Genomic DNA, 26,830 nt, shown 5'->3' on the forward strand with positions numbered 1-26,830 from the left:
GCAAAATCACTGGCAGTATTAGAGGATACATCATTGGGAACTGAAACAGTTCCAACTGAATTAGAATACAACTGCCTCCACCCTAAGTGGCATTGGCAGAGGGAGTGCTTTCACTATTCCCCATAACAGTCTTTCTTGTGACGATACCACTTGCAGGTGCATCAGGATCAGGCAGAGGGTCTTCAGGTATATCATCTTCGTCCACTTTGCATTCTCTCCACGGCCTTGTCAGTCTACCTGGAACTAAGACTGGGTTCTCCTAATCCTTTGGAAACACACAGACAGCTACTACATACATCTGATGTGAACCTTTCCATTTTGCTATGAGGACATCCATCCATAGTATAGACAGAACCACACCCTGCTGAGGGGTACAATGCTGGTCTGCAGCTGATTTTCCATTCTTATCCAAATTATTCTTATAAGAATAAAGAGGCTGACATTTAATTTTTCCCTAGGGGATTTAAAATGCAATCCTATTCCCACTTTTTGTTTTAAAATGTGTCTTTGATGTGGCATTGGCTCTTTCTACAATTCCTTGTCTTTGTTGGTTATAGGGTAGTCCGTGGATAACTTTTATACCTAATGCATTAATTAAAAAAATGTAAAATCTCTGGGAGACATCAGCAGGTCCATTATTAGTTTTTATCTGTCTAGGCATCCTCCATGCTACAAACAACTGAAGGCAATGAGATATATCATTAGGGGCTTTTTCCCCTGTTTGGGCGGTAGCAAATATAATGCCTGACTATTTATCAATTCTCACATGAACATATTTAAGATTCCTATCTTAATATGTGGGTAATATCCAAGTGCCAAACATGAAGAGGCTTAATACCTTGGGAATGAACTCCAATGAGCCTTTGTGACAACAAGGACACACAATGTGCACATTTTAACACAATCTCTCGAGCCTGTTCTCTGATAATCCTAAACTTTTGTTTCAAGGTGCCTGCATTAACCCGAAAGTTTCTATGGTAATCTGCAGCAAGTTGTACTGGAGAGGCACTTATAAAAACAAACAGGTAATGAGTACATGAGTACATTCATCTGCAACAGAATTTCCCCTGGCTATAGGCCTGGGCAATCCTGAATGAGATAAAAAATATACAATGCAAAAAGGTTGTTTTCATTGCCAATTATTTTTTTTTGCAAGGAGGAGAGTAAGGTACATACAATGGAAGTGGCTTTAATTACCCCAAAGGTTTCTAATTGCTGCACTGCCTGGACTACATACTGACTACCTGAAACTAGATTAAAAGCTTCCTCAACCTCTTGAAACAATTGAAGGATAGCATATAATTCAACAGCGTGTGCAGATTGATAGGGAAATACCTGAGCTTGGGGTTGATTTCCTTCAACATCCACCATGTCCACAGTGCCTCTGGATCAATCAGTAAATACATTAACAGTACATGGGATTGCCTCAGTCCAGGCAATTCTGTGTTATATCATAGGATTTCTCATGACAAACTGAAGCCAAGGACTGGTGGGATAATGATTCTGGAACTGACCAGTCATGCTGGTGCAAACAATGGCCCAATCATTATTAGTGGACACAAGTACCTCAATCTCTTTCGGAGTATAATGGCATGATTATTACATCCGGTTGATAATCCAAAGCTCCTAGCTCAACCTTTATCACTTAAGAATTAGGTGGGCTATGCTTTTAGAGTACCATGGCAGTACCTTGGCTGGGGGAGTGATATAAATATACCCAACATAAAGACCCTTTTTGCTAAAATAGTCCCATGGGAGACTAATCAGTAGCAATAACACAAAAAATTATAGGCAAGGTGGGATCAAACATATCAACTTGAGCCTTGGCTAAACCTTGGTCCACCTTTTGCAAACAAGCTCTGGATAAGGGTGTTAAATGGCCAGGAGATTGTAAATAGGAATCTACTTTTAAAATATCGAATAAAGGGTGTAATGCTGTATTGGCAAGATTACAATAGGCCCAAATCCAATTGATATCTCCTAACAATTTCTGAAAATCATTCAAGGTATGCAATTTATCCATCCTAATTCCAGTTTTAGTGGCTCGACAACAGTATGTCTCAATTTAGTGCCTAAATAGTGTTTTACTTCTGTCTTTTGAAAGTTTTCTGGGGCTTCACCAAATTTCACCTCTCCAACTGTTTAGTTAGGGTCCCAAAACTTCTTCTACTTCCACATTAAATGATCAACAAATCAAAATATCATCCATATAGTGGTATAAATATACTCTAGGATACTGTTGTAGGATAGGTCGCAATGCCGTATCTACATAAAGCTGGCACAGAGTAGGGTTATTTGCCATATCTTAGGGTAGAACCCCCACTCATATCCCAAATAAGTGGCAGAATGATTAATTGATGGCAAAGTAGAGGCAAATTTATCATCAGTCGGATGCAGAGGAATGGTGAAAAAACAATCTATCAAATCTATCACTATTAAGGTCCAATTTATTGCTAACGATGAAGTCATTGGTAACCCAAATTGCACTGACCCCATGATTTCCATCTGGGTACTGACTGCATGTAAATCATGGAGTAACCTCCATTTTCCTGATTTCTTTTTTATAATAGAAATAGGTGTATTCCATGGTGAAATAGATTCTCTAACACGTCTGCATCAAGTTGTTCTTTAACCAACATGTGGGCAGCTTCCAGGGTTCCCTTAGGCAGAGACCACTGAGACACCAACACAGGCCAATTCAATTTCCTTTTAATAGATATTTGCTCAGTGGCCACCATGAAAAACCCAATACCTTCCTGCCACTTTGACCTCTAGGAGAGATAGGTGAGAGTCACCTATCCTCATTTTTGCCAAGACTTTTACCCTTCTGATAGTTCATCCCATTCATGATAGCTTGAATCTGCAAACTATGTCTTTTCTGAAATTATTTTTACACCCATCTTGGTCATAACAACTCTTCCCCCTAATGACATGGGGATTTGAAGAACATATGGCTGAAAACTATCCCTATGTCCTGCCTCAGCACTGCAGCTGGGGTCTTGTGCAAATCCAAGACTTTGAAGAGTTTGAGCCGTGGTCTAAAGGGGCCAAATTTTTGGCCAATCTGCTTCTTTTATGATGCTGTGCTCATCCCATGAATCCAGTAAGCCCTATATAGAGACTCCCTGAACTTCAAGTTTAAACATAGGGCGATCCTCCGTAGTCATAGAAAACCACACCCCAATGTCTACAGTGGAGCTGAAGCCCCTATTACCCCTTTTCTGTCCCCTTGAAGGGAAGCTAGCATGGTGACTAGGCAAAGGCAAAATTGTAGCAATTCTTTCTCCAGGGGAAATGGCAGACACCCCTGTGGAGGAGGAAATCATGATCTTAATGTCTCCCTCATAGTCAGGATCAATGACAACAGGATGGATAATTAATCTCTTAATGGCTGCTGAACTATGTCCTAATTAGAGGCCAACAGTGTTTTAGGCAAAGGAAGCTTAATGTCTGCAGTAATCATCTGCCCACCCATATCTGGAGTTAATACAAGTCTGGTGGTGGCACAGATGTCCAGCCCTGCACTTTCTGTTGTGGCTTTGCCGGGACACCCATAGACTATTGGGGAATGTGTTGAAGGTTCGCCCATGGTGTGGGAGTCTGCTGCATGGCCCCATAAAATTGTGGGCCCAGAGGCTGCCCTCACCCCCACAAAATCTGTTTTTTGGCCTACTGCCTGTTGAGTGAGACATTAGGGGATGACGATCTACATCCCACTTGGATTGACATTCTCAGGCCCAATGATTTCTTTGCAACTGCAGGGACATATCTTGGGCTGCAGCATGCCTGTCTAAATCTCCAGTCTTCCTTTACTAGGACAGTCTCCCTTGAAATGACCTGGCTGCCAGCAAGAGCAGCATCTCCAGTTGATTCCCCTCTGCCATCCACCCTGATGAGGAGTTTGCCTTTGAGCCTGAATTATGGCCCTGCTAAGCCCTCGTTGTTCAGTGGAGTGTCCACCACATCTTGGCAAACCTTTGGCCATACATCCAGCAGATTGCTCTTATAAGGGCATATGGTGTCTCTGCAGGGTTTCTTGGCCTGCTCATAGGCTAATTGCTTGATCAATGGCATCACAGCATCAACATCCGGAAATATTCTCCTGTCTGTTTCCACTAGTTGTGCTAGGAAGTCTGCAAACTTCTCATTGTGTGCCTGTATCACCTTAGACAAGCTGGTCTCAAGGTCTCCAGTGCCTGATAGCATCTTGCAAGCTGTAAGAGCACAGCTATTAATCTACTAATAAACTTTTATAGGATAACCTGTTTGATAGCAAAATTTCCTTACCCCATTAACATGTCTATATTTCAGGCTGCATTGGAGAGTCCAGTGGTAGCATTAGCTGCAGCCTGCTCAAGAGCATGATCAATATAAGCAGCCTTACATTTTAAATAACCTCCTCCCAAAAGAACAGCCTTACAGAGGTTCTTTCAATCTAAAGGAATCATACAGTACTGCTCTAGGGACTCAACCTGAGTTATGGTCAACACAGCCTGGACCCCATAAGCCAAAATGTTCCTTCAATCTTTGTACAGCCTTCCAATGCAAGGGTTCATGATACCTTGCCCCTGTTGATCCTGAAATAGTGGGAAGGTCACTACAACAGAGTGCACATTTTTCCAGATTTCTGCATGAAGACTATGCTTATCCCTTTTGCCTCCCTCATCTTTATGGGGGATGAAAAGGCAACATAGGGGCTGAGGGTTTGGGTAGTCTAATGTGCCTCAAACACAAGAGCTACATCCAACTACAAATGACATTGCTGCTATCAGTTCTGTCACAGTCACTTGTAGAACCTTCATAGCTAGAATCCTTCTTCTCTTTCTTATCTTTCGTTTGTTGTTTAAGCTGTTTAGGTTTTCTGCTGCTAACCTGAAAAGCAATCTCCTTAGCCTCCTCAAATGCCACTGCTCCTTCCTCTATTTCAGCTGTGTACTTTCCACTGGTGTCCCTCATGCATGCCCTGACCAAGTATCAGATGGCTAACATCCCTAACACGTAGAGGACTTTTCATATGGAAATCTTGGAGATCCCTTCCCAAACACTCTCACCACAGTTGATTAATATACCCTTCCTCTAAAAAACCATGGGGCTTCCTTGGAGGGGGTGTCTTGAAATTAGTCCACTGTCTCTGCTTTCATGTTAATATTGCTTGTTTTAAGAAGCTGGGTCAACGGCATTTCTACTTTCACTTTAGATGAAGTTGAACCCATATTGTATAAATTCCCTCCATCTCTCTATCTGAGATCCTTAATGCATTATCCCTCCCCCCCTCCCTGGGAACATAACAGGCCTGTGCTTTCTTTACTTACCCTTGCTTACCATCATGATGTGTTCCCTGTACGGGCCACCACTTGCCAAAGAGACAAGATGACAGGGACACCAGACAGGTTCACAAAGCTTCCTTCTTTACTTGAGGCAGGTGCTACTCTTATTCACTCGTGGCAACTGACTTCATCTCGCTCCACACAACCTCATTCAATTAGAATCACACATGCTCCATGCATGAACCGAGCACGAACTCAGAGTGGTCACAGATAGGCTGACAGATCTGGATTATGAGGAATAATATAACTTGGCAGTCAGCTTAGGCATGCAGTTTCACTGCACATGTTTGGGCAAGGCAATAAACATGTAGGGTTCACGGGACCTGGCAATGGGCCAGGGCATCATCTTGGCCCATGCAGCTGCACGTGCTTCCCACAGGAACAATAAATCTAAGTCTCTTACTCTCTAAGACTATTGCAGAGAGTGTAATCCAATATTCTTCTAGATGACTGATTGACATGTCTGCTGTTATCGCTGTCTGCAATCATTCTAGACCTAGCTTCAGTTGTTAGGGTCCAGTTACAAGGGCAGTAGTCCCCATACGGACACCAGCTGGTAGCCTGATCCCCATAACCATTGTGAGGATGAGAGAAATAGCTTCTTTCTTTTTCCTGGTATTTTTGAAGTCATAAGTGTCCAGAACTTCGCTATTAGGGTGGTAGTAAATCCTAGGTGTGGGGAGTCGTGAGCAATTGCCATCATGAGCCTCCGCTGTGCCTAACTGGTAAACAAGTAATGTGCGCAGATGCAAGAGTAAATTCGTGCCAAGTCACTGCCCATCCCGGGGCGTAGTAGTGGGGTGATGAGTGAGCAGCTAATCAGGAGCTGACACATCACATGGAGGGGTATATAAGCAGCAGAATTTTCCTTGTTTGTTATTCTTCTTTCACCTGTGCAATCAATGCTCTCCCAATAAATGTGTGCAGAAGGATCCTGTTGCAGCGTCGTTCTTCCTGGCCAGTTGAGAACCTGCAAGAAATGGTGCCGAAACCCAGGACGAGAAACATCTTCGGGCACGAGGGAAGACCCACTGCTACAGGGAGGATTCAGAACTGCATCGCAGAGAAGGAGTGGTTGATGAAGGTTCCCGCAAAACAGACTGTTGAGAAGGATCTGGCATGGATTCAGAACTCTTCAGCTGGGGAACGGTGGTAAGGAAGTGTTCCGGCAACACAGAATGTTGAGAAGGATTCAACTGCGTGGATTCAGAACTCTTCAGTTGGGGAACAGAGGTACCCGTAAGTAAAAGAAAATTAATGTGAGTCTGTGAGAGGTATGCTTTCTTACGCAGTAGGTCCAGTAATTTTCGTTGGGGTTGTGTTGCTTGCTTTCTTTCTTAGCCTTGATATAATGCTATTGCCTTAATTTTTCATCACCCTGGACATGAGTGTATCTGCTGGGGGTAGCTCAGCAGACACATAAGATCATAAAGCAAGTGTAGATAAACTTGTGGATCGACCTTGGGGCTAAGAACCTCACGTAGATAAGTGAGTACCTCAAGGACACTTTATCCAGGACAAGAAATATGAGCTAGCTGTTAAGGAAGGGCAATGACTTTTGCAGGAGCACCAGGGAAGCATATAAGAAACAGAGAGAAATGAAAAAGAAGGCACAGATAGAAAAATAAGTAAAATAAATAAATAAATATAAATAAATAAATAAATAAATAAATAAATAAATAAATAAAAAAAAAGTTATTTTGGAGCTCTCCTAGGGACAGAATAAAAACGGGAGATGTCTTGCTCTGGCTCCTATGGAGATATTTTTAGCTTTGGAAAACTTTATCTGCTGGCTGTCCATCCTTTAATTTGTTTGAAAAGCAGCCTCAATTTGCACAGCAGAAAGTGATAAAAGCACTGTGGCTGGGCCTTAGGTTCAGCTGAAAATGCCCTGCTTAGTGCCGAATGCAAATGGAGCTCTTAAAGGGGCAGGCAGCCTCTTATAGATGGACCTTTTGTTCCGGGATTTGGAGAGAGATTAGATTCTCCTTGCTGGGATGTCCTATTTCCACTGATCAAGCTGAATTTGCATGGAATAGAGATATGCTTCTTGATCAATGTTGATTTGCACAACATACAGGGTATCCAGTGCAGGTATTTGAGCAGGTGAATCAGATTGCCATAAGGGTATGGAAATCATTGCCCACCGGTGTTGACAGTGATGTAGAACTCCAGAGGGACAATGAGGCACTGAATCAGGTGAGAGAGGAGCACTCTAAATTAGTTTGGGAGAGAGGGTCTGTTTGTGTTTCCTCAGGACCATCGACAACAGCTGCAGGTCTCGGAGAGGCTGACCAGAGCAATTCAGGGCAGGTGGAGCTGTGAGGACGTGAATGTTCCTGTGGCTGGTGGTTCTCCCGCTAGTGAAAACTGAAGAGCTCTTTGTTTCTGAAAACTATGCCATTGACGAATTAGGGTGTTTCCTCAATTCTTTACATCTAACGCCAGATTTTAAGCCTTAATGGAACTTGAATAGCATCCATCATTGCTGGCAATTTTACCTCTGCTTTTTCTTACTTTAAGGAATGGGTGGGGGTAATTTTGTTTGCTGCTGCCATCTGCTGTGGGCTTGTGTCCATGCTCTGGTTGGTCTGCAAGCTCAAAACCCAAAACAAACAAGACAGTGGAAAGGTAGTTTTCACTAAAGCACTTGCAGCCATTGAACAAGGAGCCTCCCCTGAAATTTGGCTATCCATACTTCAGAATTAATTGACATCTGAATTCTCTGCTCTTGTGCTCCTCGGTTCTGTGGAAAATGAGAGAGACTCAAAAATTAAAGCTCGCCTTAGGCCATACTCAGCTCTTGCACCCCTAGAGGCTAGACTCATTGCACAGGTATGAGTGAGTAGGTCGTTGACTCTTATGGATTGTTGGGCTAAGCACCACATAGGAGTCGCTCAGAGGTTTGGGCACTACTAGAAGACAAGTCGATTTGCTTGAGGGTTGAGTGTCCAAGTGTCCATCCCCTAGGAAAAACGGCACGGGAGCAGGTCAGGTTTGCTCTGGGTAAAAGCCTGTGAGCTTAAGAGCTAACCCTGTACATGGCCCCTATTTCTGCACACTAGGGAATCAACGTCTATCTTCATCCATTAAAGAGTGGCTTGCATTTTAATAAAATAAAAACGGGGAGATTTCTTGCATGCGTTCAAATGGCCAGGAAGAACGAGGCTGCAACAGGATTCTTCTGCACACGTTTATTGGGAGAACATTGATTGCACAAGTGAAAGAAGAACAACGAACAAGGAAAATGCTGCTGCTTATATACCCCTCCATGTGATGTGTCAGCTCCTGATTAGCTGCTCACTCATCACCCCACTACTACGCCCCGGGATGGGCAGTGACTTGGCACGAATTTACTCTTGCATCTGCGAACATTACTTGTTTACCAGTTAAGCACAGCGGAGGCTCATGATGGCTATTGCTCACGGCTCCCCACACCTAGGGACTAATTGTGTTACTGCACAAAAATCTCTTGACTGGACAAAGACAGCTGTAGCAACACATGGGGCCAATCTGGAGCTACAACCCCCCAATAATGTTTACCAGGTCATAGAAACTGGAATAGTCCAGGTATGATTGCAGAGGTGTCTATGAGAAGTAGGCATATCTCCTATATATTTCCCTAACCCTGAAGTTTCGGCTAACATGAACCTATTTTTATGCTACCCACAGGGTCTAGGGCTTGCAACTGAAGTCACAGCAATTTATCCATCTAGTGCTTCTCCTTCATAGTAAGTGGGCCCAGCTGTTTGTGATATTGGTTGCTGAGAAAGAGTCAGAAAATCTCCACAGCAACCATATCCTGGCTAATCCGGAGTTGCTACACCTGCACCAGACTCTTTCCTTATACTCCTCCCATACCCATATCCTTAGAATAGACATTTTTTTTTTTAGATCTGGAAATCCATGACTCCACACCTTCTCCTTTCCCCGTGATGGCATATAAAATCTGGAACCTCTTTCCCCTCGTGGTCGACTCCTCTACCTCTACATGGTATCTGAGTTGTCCCCAGAGCTCTGACTTTCCCTGTATAAAGCCTCATGCGGTTTACATCAGTCTTGGTCTATCGTGATTTCTTGGGTGTCTGATATTGTCCAGAGGCCTGAGCAAGGGGCTTTTCTCAGAGTCTTTCATTTTGGGGCTTGCCTTGGATCAGTGTGACCACCCATATCTCCAAAAACCCACTTGGAGGTGAATTTTTTTGTCTAAAATTATTTCTTTGAGCTGGCGAGTTTTAGTCCTGAAACTGGCATTAGCTACGTTTTGTGAGAAACAGTGACTTTGCCTTGGGGTTAGGCACTGAGTGTGAACAGCAGACATGCTAGAATCAAAGGCTGCTGCTTGCTCTGAGGGACACCGTGAGCGAGGGCGATGACTCCAGGATTCCGTCTGGAGCGGATATTGAACTTTCCCGACCTTCTGCATTTCTAAGTTGATTTTGTTTGTACGTTAGAAGATGGGCATTTGTCAGTGTGTATTTGTTTTTTTGTGTCTGTTTTCAGGTATTTGTCAGTGGTTGTGTGTGTTTTGTGTATGTTTTCCATGATATTGGAAGGACTGTAATGCCCTCCCGCCCCCCAAGTTTGACTTTAAGCCACTGGACTGAAGTTAGATCAAGGCCCATAATTTTTCAGTAGAAATTAAGAAGGAACTTACGCAGACTTTCTTGAGCCTCTGAATGCCCTACTTTTAATGTAAAATGGTCACTAAAGGGGACTTTTGTTTTGAAGCTTATCTTTGAAGTTAAAGCCATTGTTTTTCAGAGTGGAACTGGGTCCTACCTGGTTCAACAGCCTTTCAGAATCCACCACCATAAATCAAACCATGGATTCCCCCATGCCTCTCAGAGCCCTCCCCAGCTGCTCCCATGCACGAGGGTGGGTCAGCACAGTGCCCGCGCTTTCTGCCCTAAGAAGTAGTAAGCACAGTGGTGATGGCGGCAGCAGTGGTGACAATGCAGACACTGCCTGAACCAGTGAGATTTCTGGCCTGGTGGCGAAAAGGCATGCAGGCCTACTCCTCAAGCCGCTCCCACTCCCCAGGTCCCTGCATCCTGCTCTAAGTTTGCAAAAGGCACAGTCTGAGGACCGAGTACCTGCAGCTGGGACCCGGAGCCAACAAGCCCAGAGTCGCCCAGCAGATAAAGCTCCTGACACCACTTTTGCCTTTTTCTTTACTACCTGTGGGCAAACCACCCACAGACAGGCAGTCTCTGCAGACCCTCCAAAATTGCCCTTTCTCATCGGCTGATCTGTACAATTAGAATGCTCCATTCCCTCTGGACCGGCCAGATTAGAACTACAACATGGCTCAAGGTAGGTTGAGGTTGACAGTTTACCGGCCAGGATCTAGTCTTAAAGGGAGCGATGAGACACCCCACCAATTTGTCTAAGGTAAGAGAAGTGATTCAGGGCCCTACAGAGCTCCCATCTGTTTTTCTAGAAAAATTGATAGAAGCATATAGATACTATACTCCTTTTAACCTTACCTCTGATGGTCAGCAAGTCGCGGTTGCTATGGCTTTTGAAGATTACATGACATGGCTTTACAAGATTTAGTTATGGAGGCAGAAAAGGTATATCACAAGAGAAAAACAGAGGAAGAGAAGAGAGAGAGGGAAAAGTGAGAAGAAGAAGAGAGGGAGAATAAGAGGGAAAGAAGACAGGAGAGGAATTTAAGCAGAATTATGGCCACAGTAGTAGGGGAACGTAAAGGAAGAAACAAGCCAGATAATAGACAGACAGGTTACCTGGGCAACAATGAACCCAGACCTGAAAGAAGAAGGTATGCCCAGAAGATTTTAGAGAAGGACCAATGTGCCTATTGCAAGGAAAATGGACATTGGGCACGGGAATGCCCAAAGAAGGGAAGCGGCCCTAAGGACCGGCCTCTGAAAAATGATGAATAGGGGAAGGGGCTCCCCAAGCCTAGGGTAACCCTGATGGTGGAGGGGACCCTCATGGACTTTTTAATTGACACAGAGGCAGAGCATTGTTTGTTGAAATATCCACTGGGAAAATTAAGAAATAAAAGAACCATAGTGATTGGAGCCACCGGTCAGAAACAATACCCCTGGACCACTGCACACACAGTAGATCTGGGGAAAGGCCAAGTGAGTCATTCCTTCTTGCTCATTCCCAAGTGTCCCACACCGCTTCTAGGAAGAGATCTTTTGACTAAATAATTGCCTAGATTAGATTTATCCAAGAAGGGAGGAGAGTAAGTTGCGAATCTCCCACCTCCGTAGTCTTAGCCCTGCATCTTGAGGAAGAATACTGATTCCATGAAGGCATAAAGCAAACGGAGGTGCTAGACCTAAAAAATTGGTTGAGTGCTTTCCCTAGAGCATGGGCAGAGACTGGAGGAATGGGAATGGCTGTCAGAGTTCTCCCTGTGGTTGTGGGACTGAAAAGGGATGCAACCCCTATAGGAGTACAACAATACCCAATGAGCCTTGGAGTAAGAGATAGAATCAGGCCACATATTCAGAGACTATTACAATTAGGTATTTTGGTACCTTTCCAGTCACCCTGGAATACTCCTCTACTGCTGGCAAAGAACCCTGGCACCAGTGACTATCAACCAGCCCAAGACCTGAGAGAGGTCAATAAGAGGGATCAAGACTTTTACCCAGCTGTTCCTAATCTCTATAACCTCCTCAGCTCACTCCCTCCAAAGCAAAAATGATACACAGTACTTCATTTAAAAAAAATGCTTTCTTTTGCCTGAAGTTACATCCCTCCAGCCAGCCCATATTGGCCTTTGAGTGGAGAGATCTTGACATGGGACAAATGGGACAATTGACCTTGAAGCGGTTACCCCAGGGGTTCACAAACTCCCCCACCCTTTTTCATAAGTCTCTACATCGAGATTTAGCCTCCTTCTGAGCTGAAAACTGCCAGATAACTCTGCTTCAATGTGCTGATGACTTGCTCCTTGATGCAGCCACGGAGAGAGAATTCTGGCAGGGGACCAAGAGATTGCTAGGCGAACTGGGTGAGTTGGGTTAATGGGCCTCTGCTAAAAAAGCCCAGCTATGTCACATAGAAGTAGTCTACTTGGGATATACTCTCCGGGATGGAAAACAGTGGCTGACAGAGGCTAGAAAAAGGACTGTGACTCAAATACCAACACTGTCTACTCCAAGACAGGTGAGAGAATTCTTAGGCACTGCTGGGTTCTGCAGACTTTGGAAACCTGGGTTTGCAACACTGGCCGCCCTCCTGTACCCCTTGACCAAGAAAAGTTGAGAATTCAGATGGACATCGGAACATCAGAAAGCCTTTGAAAATATTAAGGAGGCCCTGCTGACTGTGCCAGCCTTGGCATTGCCAGATCTAACCAAACCCTGCATCCCTATGTTGATGAGAGGGCGTGGGGGCCAGAGGAGTTCTTACTCAGGCTCTAGGGCCCTGGAAGAGGCTGGTAGCATATTCATCTAAGAAGCTGGACCCAGTGGCCAGGAGATGGCCCACATGTTTAAAGGCTGTTCCTGCAGTAGCACTACTCATTAAAGATGCTGACAAATTAACTCTGGGACAGCAAATAACTGTGGAAGCCCCTCACTCTCTTGAAAGCACTATTTCTCAGCCCACAGACCTATGGATGGCAAATGCTTGGATGATTCACTACCAGAGTCTGCTGCTGACTGAACGGGTCATGTTTGCTCCACCTGCTATTCTCAATCCTGCCACCTTTCTGCCTGAAACGGACAACTCCTCACCCGGTCACTGCTGTGCAAACATCCTTGCAGAGGAAATTGGGATTCAAAGTGATCTACGTGACCAGCCATGACCAGGTGTTCCAAACTGGTATACAGACAGAAGCAGTTTCCTAGTGGAAGGTAAGAGGATGGCAGGGGCTGCAGTGGTAGATGGTAAGCGAGATGTGCTGGCTGGCAGCCTGCAGGAAGGTAAGTGAGCTCAAAAAGCTGAATTAATTGCCCTGACTCAGGCCCTTTAGATTGCTGAAGGGCAGTCCATCAATATTTACACGGATAGCAGGTATGTTTTTGCTACAGCCCATGTCCACGTTGCCATGTATAGGCACAGAGGGTTGCTGACGTCAGCAGGCAAGGACATAAAAAATAAAGAGGAGATTCTGAGCCTCCTTGAGGCTATTCATCTGCCTGCCAAAGTGGCCATTATACATTTTCCTGGACATCAAAAAGGACACAATGCTGTGACAAGGGGTAAAAGCATTGCTGATGTTAAAGCTAAACAGGCTGCACTTGTCCCTAAGATACTGCCCTTCAGACTCAATACTGCCCTTCAGGACTCAACAGATGGAACCTCTCCAGGCCCTAAGATACTGCCCTTCAGGACTCAATACTGCCCTTCAGGACTCAACAGATAGAACCTCTCCAGAGAGTTGTTCTGCAAGAACCACAAAAAAAGGGGAAAGATTTTTGGAAAATATACAATCCTGTCCCACCTGGGAGTCAAACACTTCAAACACTGGTAAAACTTCTACTTTTTATGTTTTAAGACTCACTGATGTTGCAGAAGCAATAGTTAAGAACTGTGTACCATGTGCCATGATTGATGCAGGACATTCAAGATATGCTCCAGGGAGAAGACTAGGAGGAGATCGCTCTGGAGCCTATTGGGAAGTAGATTTTATTGAAGTAAAGCCAGCTAAGTATGGTAATAAATATATTTTAGTTTGTATAGACACCTTTTCAGGATGGGTGGCGGCCTACCCAAACAAAAAAAAAAAAAAAAGAAAAGAAAAAAAGAAACTTCCAATGTTGTGCTTAAGAAAATCCTAGAAAAATTTTTCCATGGTTTGGAATATCTAAGGTAATTGGGTCTGACAAAGTACCCACCTTTTTTGCCCAGGTAAGTCAAGGACTGGCCATCCAACTGGGGGTTGATTGGAAATTACATTGTGTTTGTAGACCCTAGAGTTCAGTCTAGGTAGAAAGGAAAAAAAAAAAAAAAGAAACTTGACTAAATTGACCTTAGAGACCCACGGTGGGAATAACTGGACAGCTCTCTTTTCCTTTGCCTTGTTCCAAGTCAGGAACACACTGGGAATCTGTAAGATCACTCCATTTGAAATCCTGTATGAGGGAGGGGGTCTCCCCCGCTTACTGAAGTGAGACAGTGTTATATCCTTTAAAATTTAACCCTGGTTCTTCATTGTTTACACTCATGAAAGCCCTAGAAGTCGTTAGAAACACCGCCTGAGAGCAGCTCAAGGAGGCCTATGAACCAAGAGATTTGGTGATACCACACCAGCTCCAGGTGGGAGATGCAGTTCTTGTCTGATGACATCCAGCTGAGAATCTATAACCTTGTTAGAAAGGCCCTTGAATCGTGCTGCTGACCACTCCCACTGCTGTCAAAGTAGAAGGCATCTCTCCTTAGATTCATGCCTCTCATGTAAAGCGAGCTCCTGAAGAATAAATCCCCTTAGTTGACCACACTCATTTTTATACTGATATAGCTTCAGGTCAGGGATGGTGATTTCTCCTGAAGTTCTTTTATTGTTAATTATTTCCACTATTCTATTTTTTTTGTTTTTGTTTTTCCAGATGAATTTAAGAACTGCTCTTTCCAAATCTTTGAAGATTTATGTTACAGTTTTGTTGAGGATTGTGGTTTTTTTTTTTTATAGATTACTTTTGGTTGGATTGCCATTTTTACTATGTTAATTCTACAAATCCAAAACATGGGAGATCTCTGTGTTTTCTCAAGTCTTCTTCCATATCTTTCTTGAGAGACATAAACATTTTTTCATACATATTTCACAGTACACTAATCAGAATGCCCAAGATCAAAAAATCATCAGTTGTAAAGGAGTAGAGAAAGAAAAACACTTATCCATAATGCAGTTTGGATTTCAAAGTGGTAGATCCACTCTGGAAATCCATCTGGAGGTTCTAAGATAATTGGAAATATATCTACCTGAATACCCAGAAAACCACTCTTGGTCATATACCCAAAAGATACCCCACTATGCCACAAGGGTATGTGCTCTATTATGTTCATAGAAGTCTTATTTATAATAACAAGACAGTGCAAACAAACTAGATGTCCCACAATGAAAGAGTATATACAGAAAATTTGTTCCATTTACACAATGGACTACTACTCTGATATTAAAAATTAACATATCATGAATGTTGCTGGAAAATCCATGGAAGTAGAAAATATCATCGAGTGTGAGGTAAGCCAGATTCAAAAGGATATTCATGGTTTGTACTCACTAAAATTTCATATTATTCAAAAAAGTACTGAATACTCTGGATGCAACCCACAGGACTCAAGAAGTTTAACAATCCGAAGGGCCCTGAATATAGTTGAAACAATTTTTATTTTTCATTTGGGCTGTGGACACTTCTGTGAAAGAAAAAAAGTAGCTAAGTCACAAGAACATACAAGGATATACTCATTTCTCAATCCTTCTGAATGCAGACATGTGACCATCTGCCTAGGCAACTTTCATTAGATGAAAAGTGACAAATTGTAACTTCTAATTACAAGCCAAATTATGCCTTTCTCCCTAAGATGGTTTGTTTAGAGCATTTTATTGTAATAATAGAAATTTGACTGGAAGACTCATAAAGTAACAAGATAAATTTATAAGTTCTCATCGTGTACTTTTCAAGTTCTGTGGCATTTTTTTACACACAATAATTTCTACACACCCTTTGGTTAACATGGATGTTTAATTTCTATATTAGGAAATATTAGTTAATATACTGTATGACATCATAGTGAATTATTCTTTTTATATGTAGTATTTTGTAACTATTTTTATTTTTATTGATTTATCTATTTATTTATTTATTTATTTATTTATTATTTTTACAAGATATTATCTTTCTTTACATTTCAAATATTAGTCCTTTCTTTGTTTCGCCACAGATAATCCCTATTCAATTTTCCCTTTCTGTGTTTCTACGAGGGTCTTCCTCCATCTACCCATTTTACCCTCCCCACTCTGGTACATGCCTACACTGGGGAATCAAGCCTTCACAGGACCAAAAACCTCTCCTCCCACTGATGTCTGACAAGGTCATACTCTGCTATATATGCAGCTGGAACCATGGGTTTGTGCTTAGTCCCTGGGTGCTCTGGACAGTCTGGTTGGTTCATATTGTTGTTCTTCCTATAACGTTGCAAACCCATTCAGATCCTTCAGTTCTTCCTGTAAGTCATCTACTGGGGACTCCATGATCAGTCTGATAGTAGTCTTTGAGCATCAGCCTCTTTTCTTGCCAAGAAATGGCTGAGCTTCTAAGGAGATAGCCATATTTGTCTCCTGTCAGCAAGCACATGTTGGTATCCACAATAGTGACTGGGTTTGGTGTCTGTATATGGGATGAATCCACAGGTTTGGCAGACAATGGATAGTTATTCCTTCAGTCTCGGCTCTGCAGTTTGTCTCCATATTTTTTCCAAGGAGTATTTTGTTCCACACTCTAAGAGGGATTGAAACACCCACACTCTCATCTTCCTTCTGTTGAGCTTCATATGGTCTGTGAATTACATTTTGGATATTCTGAATTTTTTAGAATGCTATCCATTTATCAGTGAGTGTTTACCATGTTTGTAATTTTGGGATTGGGTTACCTCACACAGGATGATATATATTATATCTTTCCATTTGCCTGTGTATTTAATGAAGTCATTGTCTTTGTATCATTAGCATATAATTTTATCTCTATTGCTCTATCCTACAGCTTGAGGTCGAGGATGATTTCCCCTGAAGTTCTTTTATTGTTGAGAATAGTTTTTCCGTATCCTGGATTTTTTTTTTTTAATTCCAGATGATTTTGTAAATTGTTCTTTCTATCTTTATGATTAATTGAGTTTTAATTTTGATTGTGATTTTACTGAATCTATAGATTGCTTTTGGCAAGATGACCATTTTAACTGAATTAATCGTGCCAATCTATGAGCATGGGAGGTCTTTCCATCTTCTGAGATTTTCAATTTCTTTCTTCAGAGACTTGAATTTCTTGTCACACAGATGTTTCACTTGCTTCGTGCGAGTAACAGAAAGGTATTTTCTACTTTGAGAAAATGTTAATGAGATTTTAAAATTTGATTTACATTTGTTGTGGAAATACAGAAGTTTTGCACAAAGTCTTTGAAATATACTTTATGGTTTATTATGTTTAACATTATGGAAAAGAATCAGTTACATATGCAAGCAATTTGTATATTTTAATTGAATTATGATTTACACTAAGTCTTAACTGAGTCAATATAGGAAAAAAATTAGACCTTCTATTTGGTAGAACAGAATAAAACCCTACTTTGAAATACAATCAATTTTCTAAAAAAGATTCTCTCTCTCTCTCTCTCTCTCTCTTTCTCTCTCTCTCTCTCTCTCTATCTATCTATCTATCTATCTATCTATCTATCTATCTATCTATCTATCTGTCTGTCTGCAAACTTTAATTTTAAAAATCTAAAACATAAAATAAAACTTCTCTGATAATCTCTTAGGAAAAAAATTTGTAATTATTTCCCATTAGATGAGTTTTTACTGCTATTTTTCTTTTTATAAAATGAAAAGAACAATTTAATTTTTTTGAGCATTCTTTTCCTATTTGTATAAATTTGACTGCTTTCATTACTTTACTTTACAGGGACATGATCAACAACAAATTATATGAGCAGTATAAAAATATGTTTCAGAAGTTGTATGTGGGTGTACAGAAATTCAATAAAGAACAAAAAAAACCAGTGGTTGGTATAATAAATAACTTTATAATTACCCTCGTATACCTATGTATCAAGTAGGAATGGAGAAACCGGCCTTGTGTTCAACACATGAAACTAAATTAAGTCTCATTATCTAACTATCCTTGGTTCTTTTCTAGTCCTACTGAATTGTAAATCAGAGAGGTATGGTCACATACTATAACAATGAAAACCACTAAGAATTTTAATGGAGAAGAGATCATAAATTTCCAAGGGGCAGACATTTGCTGAGAGATGAAGAGAGGATTACCAGTTTTTACAATATGTCAGCCTCAGGTATAGTTGAAAGATAGAGAAAGATTACTTACTGTTGTCATCTGGACTCTGTCGTTAATTTTAGAAAACCAACTCAAACTAGCAAATTAGTTTTTACAATCCTAAACTTAGTCCCTATTTAGTAAAAAAAAAAAAAAAAAAAAAAAAGTGTATGGAAACAACTTTCCTAACAACCCTGGCAAAATACTCCTGTGGACGAATATCACCAAACTATTTTAGATCATCTCCCATTAATGTAACAATCACTGCAGTCATCAAATGGTTTCCATGTAAGATCTGAGGCAATTACCATATTAACAATTTTTTTTATTTGGTTGGTTAATTGTTTGGGGGGTATTCAATTTGAAATGAACAGGAGATCATTTCCTGCCTGCGAACAACATGGAGGGAGCTGCCATTATGAGTCAGTTCAGGAAAGAGATAGGGACTACAGATAAAAAATAAATAAATACTCCAAATGAAGGCCATTTTTAAACCTTTCATAGCATGGCAAAAAAAACACTGTAGTCATTTACAGACCAAAAGCTAGAACCTCTTTGTAGTGTGGGCATTGGGCTTAGCATCCTATTCAGTATACTAACTTACTTGGAAATTATCATAAAAAAATATACTGAATATTTTGTCTTTAGATCTCTAAAAACCTCAGAAATACTTATCAAAATAACAGACAACAATAAGTTCAACAGAATAAGGTTCATGTTTTTTCAACAAAAATTAAGGCTGTTTATAATATTAAATATTTGTTATGAGTAATTTTTTGCTCATTTGGTCATAAATATATATATTTTTTTGGGAACATAATTCTAATAACTTAAAATTTATATTTTGTATTATTATGTATAACATTGGCAAATTAGATAAGACATGCTCATTCATTTTAAATTCATAAATCTACTCCTACTTTCTACATCTTTTAAAAATCAGAAACCTCCCTAGGCAAGATCTTAAACTACTGTTCTCCTGTATGCCATGACATTTTTAGCAGATATTTAAATGTATTAACTGATCTACAAATGAGTGCAAATCTGAAAGACCAGAATCTCTGTTACCTTTCACATAATGACTCAATTCGATTTAAACTATGACTACAATTAGAAAAATACCCAAATCCTAAAGTCAAATCCTCACCTCTTTTATCAGTCATAGAAAATCTTTTAATAGCTATGGTACTGTAATCTGTAATCCCAGCATTTGGCAGTTGAATGCAGGAGGATCAAGGCCTTTGACTGTCCATAGCTACATAGAAAGTTTGAGGTCAGCTTGAGTAATGTAGGACTGTCTCAAATAAACCTGTCCCCTACAAATCAAACAGAAATATAATGTTAGTATAAAGATATAAAAATAGTAAATATTTCTGTCACTTCAGTAAGAAATTGTTGACCAGAAATACTAAAATAAATGTACAATTGGAATTTTTTTTACTAAATTTTTGAAGGGAAAACTATTGAAATCTGGATATCCATAGAGTTCCCTGTTTAGAACATTATCCTGACAGCATATAGCCCATAACTGGTAAGAAGCAAGGCTTGGAGAATCACAGGAGTTGCCTTGCCCAGACTTTAGAGATGGCAGCAAATAACTGTAAGTATCACCTGTTATTTTAGACTGAGGAAGTGCAATTGATGATGACATGTTCCAATATAATAATAGAAAAACAAAAAAACAAACAAACAAAACCTATTATTTCTGCTTTAGATATTGGCAGGGCCATTCTAGCCACATCATTTGACAAAAGCACAACACAGCTCAGAAAATTGTTTTGATGACATCAACAATTATCAGACTTAAAATCTGTCCATGTGCTTCAAACTTCTCTCATCTTCTGGGGTTATACATGGTGGTATTTATGAGATCTCTAAATGATCCCTAGGATTAGGAGCATAGTGTGTAGAGTTGGGAGTGGATATATAGACTGGAGAGATAAAATGGGAACCATGGTGATCCTTGGATTGCCTGTGCCACATACCTTTGCAGTTGTGGTAATAGATTCAGTGCAGATTGGCAATACCGTCTATGAGCACTACCCTAGCACACAGTACAATGCTTTCTTTTCTTTTTTCCGGGCTTTTGCCTGTAACAGGGAATATACCTTGGATACTACTGGGTTGTGTGTGGAAAATAACAATCATTGGATCAGTTCAAAGCTATGGGAGCTGCCAGTTAATAGGCTAAGCTTCAGACTACATCCTTCAAATGGATAAGTAGGGTCCAGTCTAGATGCATTTCTGGATCCCCAGAATACATGAATAGCATACAGTGTTCTAGAGTAGTATCCAGCTTAAAGATACTTTTGTTGCTCTTGTGTTTTCCCTCTTCTGTATCCCCCAAGTTCATGCCGCTTTCTTGGCATGACTCACAAATGAGCCTTTGTGTAGTAACCTGTGGTATATGAGAGGAGTTGTCTGAATAGAGATGAAATATTGAGTCATGGCAAACACAACTGTAGAAATAGCAACCATCCAGGGGCAAATGTTGTAAAATTAAAATAGTCTGTGAAAGAAAAATGCTTTTGCTTTCAGAAGGAGAGTGAATGGAGTTCTTCACTAAGCTGGAAGGGGGCTAATAAAGGACTTTTTTTTTTACTGGAGAATTTAATAAGAATTAACCAAAACCCAGGTGCAATTATTCTTACAGGAGTGAACTGGATAGATGGGTAGAGTTTGGCTAGTATAAGATACTTGATTTAATGACATTTGAGGTCCTTTTTCGAAATCATGATCAATAAATTCTGCCCTATGTGACATTTCTACTATATTTGTTTGAAAGATGAATAAACTAGGATACATAGATATAGATTTATAGTATAGTTCTTGAACATTCATGATGTGACATTTAAATATGTATCATCAGGACATATTCTAGAGCTCTGCATTAGGCACACATAATCTATAGCTCCTGGGGACATACACGCAAATGAACAAACATGACTTTATAGTGTTTCTTGTCTTCATAATGGAATACATTTTATGAATAATCTAAAAGCAATAGGTTCAGTTTCTATGTTCTTAGAGACAGAACCTAAAAGACCCTAAAAACTCTAAAAAATAAAAAAATAATAAAAAAGAAGAGAAAAGAAAAGAAAATAAACTTGAAGCTTTAAATAAACAACAAAAACCCTAAAAAAAAACAACAAAAAAAACCAAAAACACAAACAAATAAACTACAAAATAACATAACATTTTTGAAAAAAGAAAACTAAAAGAACCTAAAACCCTAAAGAAAAACAAACAAAAAAATCAACAAAAAATTCTAGATCTCTACAAAGAACGAGAAAAACATAAAATCGTTACCACAAACAAACAAACAAACAAGCAAAGAACACCAAAAACCACACTAAGGCTTAAAAAAAAAAGAAAAAAATTAAACTTGCCAAATACACTGAGAACAACCCTAAAATCAATTAAAAACGGTAAAAAAAATCCTAAAACAATAAAGCAAAACCTAAAACCCTAAAAAACCCTAAAATTATTAAACAAACACTAAATGACCCAAAAAATCTAATTTTATAATTCTTAATATATTTTTAAAACCCTAAAATTCTATAAATAAGAAAACACAAGAACTCTAAAAAGACCCTGAAAAAATTATAAAACTGTGTCTTTCTGCACAAAATCAGGCCATTCTGTCTTCCATCACTGAATGGGGAGGGCTCACTATCCCTCATCATTATCTAATAAGGTATAGACAGTTGATGAGGGATGAACAGTCAGTTTTCATCAAAGGTATTCCTTTTGAAGGTGATAGATTGTTCATGCTCTACTGGAAGCCAGATGTCCAAGAGTTTATGGGAAACACAAATGATTTGAATGGGTTGTAACAAAGGGGAGAAAATGAGATATGAAGTTGGCAGTAGGAGTTAGGTGGGAATGGGCCGTGTTTTGTTCTGGGAGGAGTTAGTAAAAGAATTGCAAAGTAAATTTCATCAAAATATTTGTGTGCAATTCTCAAGGTATTAAGGAAAGTAGTTCTTAATATACCATGTCTGTACTGAACACATACAGACCACTTATATTGCCATCTTCTAAATAACAACTTCTTATACAGCAGTTTCATTACATTGAGGGCAAAAGTAATCCATAGGTTATTTAAAATAAAGAAGAATCTGGGGAGATGGCCCAGGGGTAAAGCTAAGTGTTTGGTCAAACTTTCACCTGCAACAACGGTGCTTATGAATGGGAGTGGGAGAGACAGAAGGATAACAGTGGCTTCCTGAATGTCAGCCTCACTCCTAGTTCCGCAAGAAACCCTGTCACGAGGGGAAATTAAGGAGTGAATTAACAGAAAACAGTATACCCTTCCCAATCCTCTGCACTTACGAGTATATTTCTGTATGCATACACACATCAATATGATTACTGTATAAAAGAGGTTACTTTCCATAAATTATAGGCAAAAGCAATGTTGTTTTAGCCTAGAGACCTGAAGACTTTTATATCATTAGGGTCCTAGAGAAACTCTCAAGATATTGAGGATGGGTATATCTTCTTCGTGTGCAAAGAAAACCTCAGTTAAGTGTGTGTGTCAGTGACTCTAAACATCTTTCCTCCTATAGATTCCTATTTATTCCACAGAATGGTCTATAAATAATGAAATTATGAAAATAAGACTTTTGATTTGCATTTCCCTGATGATTAAAGATGTTGAACATTTTTTCAGGTGCTTCTCTGCCATTCAGTATTACACGAGTGAGAAATCTTTGTTCAGATCTGAGCCCCATTTTTTAATGGGGTTATTTGATTTTATGGAGTCTAACTTCTTGAGTTCTTTATATATATTGGAAATTAGTCCACTGTCCGATTTGGGATAGGTAAAGATCCTTTCCCAATCTGTTAGTGGTCTTTTTGTCTTATTGATTCAGAGCCACTACTCAAATAAATTACACCCTTGCACTAAGCAAGGCTTTTTAATCTCTTTAAAGGACTACTGGTGTATGGGGGTCCATGTAATTTTTCAGTTCCCAGTCTGCACCATTTTTCGGTGGTGGCAGCAAGAAGCAGGTCATAAACATAATGAAGAAGAAAAACTTGGGGGATTTCTGACCTGAACTGTGCCAAGTCTGAATGGAAGGCTTCATCAAAGAGAATAGGAGAGTTCTTGAATTTTTGAGGTAAATGTCTCAAAGTTAGTTTGTCCAGCCTATCCCTAATCTGGGTCTCTCACTTGAAAGCAAAGATTACCTGACTCATGGGATGTAGCTTTAGGCAGAAGAATGTGTCCTTCAGGTGCAGGACTATATAACAATGTCTGTCAGGGTGGAGAGAACTAAGTAGATTGTAGGAGTTAAAGACAATAGGATGAATATTTCATACTCTTTCGTTTACTTTTATTAAGTCTTGTACTGGCAGATAAACATTAGTGCCTGGCTTTTTAACTGGTAGTAATGGAGTATTCCAGGGAGATTGACAAGGGACCAAAACACCTAGTTCTATGAGCCTTTGAATGTGAGGTCTGATGCCCTCTTGGGCCTCTCTGCTCATGGGGTATTGTTGTACCCCAATAAAAGTCGCACCAGTTTTCAGCTTCATAATGATGGGGGGCACCCTCTTTGCCTCTCCCATACCTTCCATCTCTGCCCAGGCGTGAAGATAATCTCTCTAACCAGGTCCATTCTAGAACTTTTCTCGATGTGGCTTGAGGCTCATATAATCTATATACTTCTAATTTTAAAACTAAAATTATATAGAGAGGGGCTTATCAAGAGATTGAATTTTCTTCCAAAGAGAAGCTTATTTTGGCTTTTAATGTGATAGTAAGTCTCTAACCAACATGGGGTTGACATTCAAGAACGTTGAGGAAGGAATGAGTTACTTGGCTTCTTCTTAAATTAACTTTCAACAAGTCCCTTCCACTCGACTCGAGCCCCGGGCTACCTTGCCAGCAGAGTCTTGTCCAACACCCGCAAGGGCCCACACGGGACTCCCCACGGGACCCTAAGACCTCTGGTGACTGGAACACAGCGCCTGCCCCAATCCAATCGCGCGGAACTTGAGACTGCGGTACATAGGGAAGCAGGCTGCCCGGGCCTGATCTGGGGCACAAGTCCCTTCCGCTCGACTCGAGACTCGAGCCCCGTGCTACCTTGCCAGCAGAGTCTTGTCCAACACCCTCAAGGGCCCACACGGGACTCCCCACGGGACCCTAAGACCTCTGGTGAGTGGAACACAGCGCCTGCCCCAATCCAATCACGCGGAACTTGAGACTGTGGTACATAGGGAAGCAGGCTACCCGGGCCTGATCTGGGGCACAAGTCCCTTCCTCTTGACTTGAGCCCCGGGCTACCTTGACAGCTGAGTCGCCTGACACCCGCAAGGGCCCACACAGGATTCCACATGTGATCCTAAGACCTCTAGTGAGTGGAACACAACTTCTGCCAGGAGTCTGGTTCGAACACCAGATATCTGGGTACCTGCCTTGCAAGAAGAGAGCTTGCCCACAGAGAATACTCTGCCCACTGAAACTAAGGAGAGTGCTACCCTCCAGGTCTGCTCATAGAGGCTAACAGAGTCACCTGAAGAACAAGCTCTTAACAGTGACAACTAAAACAGCTAGCTTCAGAGATTACCAGATGGAGAAAGGCAAACGTAAGAATCCTACTAACAGAAATCAAGACCACTCACCATCATCAGAACGCAGCACTCCCACCCCACCTAGTCCTGGGAACCCCAACACAACCGAAAATCTAGACCCAGATTTAAAAACATTTCTCATGATGATGATAGAGGACATCAAGAAGGACTTTCATAAGTCACTTAAAGAATTACAGGAGAGCACTGCTAAAGAGTTACAGGCCCTTAAAGAAAAGCAGGAAAACACAGCCAAACAGGTAGAAATCATTAAAGAAAAACAGGAAAACACATCCAAACAGGCGATGGAAATGAACAAAACCATACTAGAACTAAAAGGGGAAGTAGACACAATAAAGAAAACCCAAAGCGAGGCAACGCTGGAGATAGAAACCCTAGGAAAGAGATCTGGAACCATAGATGCGAGCATCAGCAACAGAATACAAGAAATGGAAGAGAGAATCTCAGGTGCAGAAGATTCCATAGAGAACATCGACACAACAGTCAAAGAAAATACAAAATGCAAAAGGATCCTAACTCAAAACATCCAGGTAATCCAGGACACAATGAGAAGACCAAACCTACGGATAATAGGAATCGATGAGAATGAAGATTTTCAACTTAAAGGGCCAGCTAATATCTTCAACAAAATAATAGAAGAAAACTTCCCAAACATAAAAAAAGAGATGCCCATGATCATACAAGAAGCCTACAGAACTCCAAATAGACTGGACCAGAAAAGAAATTCCTCCCGACACATAATAATCAGAACAACAAATGCATTAAATAAAGGTAGAATATTAAAAGCAGTAAGGGAGAAAGGTCAAGTAACATACAAAGGCAAGCCTATCAGAATTACACCAGACTTTTCACCAGAGACTATGAAAGCCAGAAGAGCCTGGACAGATGTTATACAGACACTAAGAGAACACAAATGCCAGCCCAGGCTATTATACCCAGCCAAACTCTCAATTACCATAGATGGAGAAACCAAAGTATTCCACGACAAAACCAAATTCACACAATATCTTTCCACGAATCCAGCCCTTCAAAGGATAATAACAGAAAAGAAGCAATACAAGGACGGAAATCACGCCCTAGAACAACCAAGAAAGTAATCATTCAACAAACCAAAAAGAAGACAGCCACAAGAACAGAATGCCAACTCTAACAACAAAAATATAAGGGAGCAACAATTACTTTTCCTTAATATCTCTTAATATCAATGGACTCAATTCCCCAATAAAAAGACATAGACTAACAGACTGGTTACACAAACAGGACCCAAGATTCTCCTGCTTACTGGAAACCCATCTCAGGGAAAAAGACAGACACTACCTCAGAGTGAAAGGCTGGAAAACAATTTTCCAAGCAAATGGACTGAAGAAACAAGCTGGAGTAGCCATTTTAATATCGGATAAAATCAACTTCCAACCCAAAGTTATCAAAAAAGACAAGGAGGGACACTTCATACTCATCAAATGTAAAATCCTCCAAGAGGAACTCTCAATTCTGAATATCTACGCACCAAATGCAAGGGCAGCCACATTCATTAGAGACACTTTAGTAAAGCTCAAAGCATACATTGCACCTCACACAATAATAGTGGGAGACTTCAACACACCACTTTCTTCAAAGGACAGATCGTGGAAACAGAAACTAAACAGGGACACAGTGAAACTAACAGAAGTTATGAAACAAATGGACCTGACAGATATCTACAGAACATTTTATCCTAAAACAAAAGGATATACCTTCTTCTCAGCACCTCACGGGACCTTCTCAAAAACTGACCATATAATTGGTCACAAAACAGGCCTCAATAGATACAAAAATATTGAAATTGTCCCATGTATCCTATCAGACCACCATGGCCTAAGACTGATCTTCAATAACAACATAAATAATGGAAAGCCAACATTCACGTGGAAACTGAATAAC

The sequence above is a fragment of the Mus musculus genome, chromosome Y (genome assembly GCF_000001635.26).
Source record: "Mus musculus strain C57BL/6J chromosome Y, GRCm38.p6 C57BL/6J".
Classification (NCBI taxonomy): domain Eukaryota; kingdom Metazoa; phylum Chordata; class Mammalia; order Rodentia; family Muridae; genus Mus; species Mus musculus.